The sequence below is a fragment of the Coenobita brevimanus genome, chromosome 67 (assembly GCF_032717465.1).
Source record: "Coenobita brevimanus isolate Jiangsu-jjx chromosome 67, ASM3271746v2, whole genome shotgun sequence".
In the NCBI taxonomy this organism is placed as follows: Eukaryota; Metazoa; Arthropoda; class Malacostraca; order Decapoda; family Coenobitidae; genus Coenobita; species Coenobita brevimanus.
The window spans coordinates 15,830,056-15,833,047 of record NC_137020.1 but is presented as its reverse complement, the minus strand read 5'-3'; the positions used below and the strand labels follow the sequence as shown (position 1 = coordinate 15,833,047).

At 38.9% G+C, this 2,992-nt stretch overlaps 1 pseudogene; it reads left to right on the top strand.

The window, feature by feature from the left end:
• The first annotated feature begins 2,666 nt into the window (after positions 1 to 2,666).
• LOC145405721 (5S ribosomal RNA) lies at positions 2,667 to 2,786 on the top strand (annotated as a pseudogene).
• The last annotated feature ends 206 nt before the right edge of the window (positions 2,787 to 2,992 follow it).

Sequence of the window (2,992 nt, the reverse complement as noted above, 5' to 3'; positions counted from 1 at the left end):
TCTATGGGAGGGGTAAATATTTCAAACCATTCATAACTGGTTAGATATTTATTTATTTGGGACGAATTTATATGTAGTACAAGAGTATATTGGTTTTCAGACAATAATATAGGCGATATAAGCGTTGTTCACTCACCAAAAACATCAACACATGGCACCTTCTTATACGACGTTACCACCTCGTCACTTCTGCTTGTTTCTTCCAGTGGCTTATTTCTTCCTTTGTCCTCCACCTCATCACTTTTGCCTAGAATTTCGTCATTGGAGAGACCATGGTGTGACATGTCTTTACTGGCCAGGTCACTGATAACAGATGAATTGCCAAGAAAATGGCATGCAGGGGGGAGGGGGGTCAGGTGGGGCCAGGCATTATCCCCACCTGGCATTGGGTAGAGGAAGGTCTCCCACATATGCATACCAAAAATCACCCGTGAAACTTGAAAAATGTGCAAATGATGGACCTTGCAATTGCAAAACATATGGATATGTCGTCGGGTGTCACCATGACAAAACGTTGTGACGTATCCATACATCGTCAGAACGCCTCAGGTTAAAATACAGACAAGATACGTAAAATTATCATAGATGATTTATCAACCAACAAAGCTACAGGCCCAGATGGAATTCCTCCAATTGTTTTGAAAAAATGTTCCCAAGAACTTGCCTCTTTTCTAGCTTGACTATGCATATGTATGCCTTCATTCATTAATTCATGGAAAGAAGCCAATATCTACCCAGTTCCAAAGAAAGGAAGTTCCTCTGACCCCTCAGATTACAGACTAATCGCTGTCACATCTTCTCTTGGTAAAATATTTGAAATTTTAATTAAAGAAAAAAAAAACATACTTAAACATCTTGAATCCAACAACTTAATTAGTGATAGACAATATGATCTTTGCCATGGAAGATCAACCATTGATGTACTCAATCTCCTGACTCATACCATCCATCAATCGACTGACCTACATGAAGAAATTAATGCAGTTGCCCGTGATATTTCTAAAGCTTTTGACAGAGTGTGGCACCGTTCCCTGCTGTCCAAACGCCCTTGCTATGGACTAACGTCTTTTGTTCCTCTGCTTTCCTCATATCTCAGCAACAGAAAAACAAGAGTAAAAGTAGATGATGTATATTCCAATTTCCATTCAATTAATGCTGGCGTGCCACAGAGATCAGTTCTGGTGCCAACCCTATTCCTGGTTTATATTAATGATTTTTTTTGTCACCCACAATCCCAGCCATTCATATGCTGGTGACTGAACACTTCACAGTTCATTCACATTCAAGAAGATTTATCTACGATCAGTGAATTAGGACAAAACACCCTTGTCCCATTCAGTGCTACTAAAACTAAATATATACAAACTACTAATAGACAGATATTGCCAGATTCGAATATTATCTTCATTGCTACTAATATTCTCAGTCTCACTTAATAATGCCCTCGGCTGGACCTCTCACGTTAGGCCACTTGCTAAAACTGCCTCAAAAAAACTTGGGGCCGGATGCACTAACGCAGTTGCGGTCCCGTAACTCGCTACGGGCGGGGCAAAAGGGAGCGGTGTTGGATGTTGGGATGCACTAAACACTTTCAGAGACCTTACAGGAGCCGGAGTTACAATCGCCACTAAGGGCGGGCCCGACCACCCTTAACACCGAAAATAAATTGAATTAAGCATTCTCTCGTGTAAACGAATTATTTCACTAAACTGGGTAGTTAATAGAGGTGCTGTACAACAATATACAGTGCGCTGAATTGTACATTAGTGTAAATTAGTGGTTTCAGTGTTAGTGCTCATTAGTGTTCTACTGTATTATATGCTCATCAGTGTTGTGTAGTACTATAAATTAGTGTTTTACAGTATGAACCTATGCTTTAGTTTGGTAGAAAATTATAGTATGCTTTAATGTAGTCTATAGTAGTGTACAGCAATGTTAGTGTGAAATAGTGTAAGGTGTAGTGCTGTAGAGTAGTATTATATGTGCTGTTGTGCAGTAGTACACCGTCAGGACAAGAACCTCTAGGAGAATAGCCTAACAGGTCAAGCCCCTACAAAATCCCCTTTCTAATATAGTTTCAAGGTAGGTTAGATTAATTTAAAATCAAGGTTAGGTTATTTTTGATTAGGTTATTTTTTGTTAGGTTAAGTTTGTTTATTTGTGGATTGGATTATTGTAAGGTTAGCTTAGTTTAATTTGGGATCATGTAAGGTTAGGTTAGTACCGGGTTAGGTTAGGTTAGGTTTGGTTAAATGTTGGTTAGATTAGGTTAATTTTTGTTAGGTAATATTTGTTTATTTTTAAATTAAGTAATGATAAGGTTAGCTATGTTAAACTTAGGTTAGGCTAATTTAAGGTTAGGTGTGACTGGGTTAGTTTAAGAATTGGGTTAAGCTTGGGTTACTTTTAGCTTAAACTTGATTATTTTAAATTTAGGTTATTTAAGTTTGGGTGGTTTATTACTGGAATGGGGTGGGTTAAAATTAGCTTACTTTATTAGGCTAGGCTAAATTAAGCTTAGGGTTATGTTGAGTTAGCATATGATAGTTGGGTGAAAAGGGCAAGGGTTATTTCGACATTTCAAGGGGGTCAATTAATAAAAAAAAAAAAAAAAAAAAAAAAGCCAAAACGGTCACAAAAGTCTGTTATGTTGGTTAGATTAGACGGTTTTTGGCTTTTACCGCGTTGAGTACACCGCTTCCAGTCCGATCAGCGAAGTTAAGCAACGTTGGGTCTGGTTAGTACTTGGATGGGTGACCGCCCGGGAACACCAGATGCTGTTGGCATAACGTTCTCCCTAAGTGTCAAGTGGGGTTGGTGGAGTACGTGTCAAGTGGGGTTGGTGGAGGATTAGTGCCCCTCCCTATAAAACAATTAACTCTAAGCCCTTGGCCACCCCGTTTGGGATACATGGCGTCTGGCAATGAATGAATGATGAATTTGTGCCTTCAAAGAGTAAGGACAAAATTTGGATCTTCAGATAATTGTTATG